Source organism: Podarcis muralis, chromosome 7 (assembly GCF_964188315.1).
Source record: "Podarcis muralis chromosome 7, rPodMur119.hap1.1, whole genome shotgun sequence".
Classification (NCBI taxonomy): Eukaryota; Metazoa; Chordata; class Lepidosauria; order Squamata; family Lacertidae; genus Podarcis; species Podarcis muralis.
Genome location: NC_135661.1, coordinates 10,921,639 through 10,922,659, shown reverse-complemented (window position 1 = coordinate 10,922,659; position 1,021 = coordinate 10,921,639).

Sequence of the window (1,021 nt, the reverse complement as noted above, 5' to 3'; positions counted from 1 at the left end):
ACAGGATTTTGTGAAGGAAAAGACAATGGGGAGGCTTTTCCATTTCCCTTTGACCTTGCAGAGAAAACATTTGGTCAGTTTGGGAATCAAAAATGGTTTCAGGTCGGTCTTCCTGTGCTGATCTATGTAGGTGCTTGGTTGGTACATTTATGAACATTTAATTATGTTATAAATTCTTATTCCACTGCATTGCATGGGGTTGGACTAGAGAACCTTTGGGGTCCCTTCCAACTCTACAGTTTTATGATTCTATGCAGTGCTTTTTTCCCTGGGGGGACGCAGGGGGACGCATACCCCTAAACATTTTGTGAATCTAAGTTTGGCCTCATTGAGGGGCAGTATTTCAATATGAGTAGGAAAATGAGAGCACCCCATAACTGTTTTTTTCCAGGAAAAAAAGCATTGATTCTATGAAATGCAATCAATAAAAACAAAGTTCCTGAGCTCTCTGCCAGCAACCCCAGAGGATCCTGAGGTCCGCAGCTTCAACCCCACTCTGTTTCACCCCTAAAGCACTCCAAGTGCCGGCTTAACAGCTTGCACGGCCAGGCGTGCCGGGACGCTGGCCACCTTTCTTCAGTCTCTTCCCCCAAGATACCCTTCTCCCTCTCTCTCCTGGATTGGGGAGGCTTCACCGGCTGCGGAAGATGGACAGCTCCTTCCAGCTGCTGCTGCTGCTGCTGTTGCTGCTGCGCTCTATTGCCACGTGCAGCCGACCTTTTGTTCCACGACCCGCCCCCCGCGGGCGCCGCGACAACCCCCAGGCTGAGGCTGCATCCAGTCAGTGATGCGCTCATCCATCCACCCTCCCCATCAGTGATCACTCCAGAACTTGGTGCTTTCGCGCTGCGCGCGTCTCTCCATCACGCCTGGCGGAGGAGCGCAGCTTTCTGCAGGGATGAGATAGCTCCCAGCAGCTTGCAGCAGCCTGCAAACACAGAGAAGAGGAACCAGAAGCTGTAGAGGAGGCGAGCGGAGAGTTCGGCTTGCTCCTGCATCGTCTTCCTCAGCTGCTGCTGCT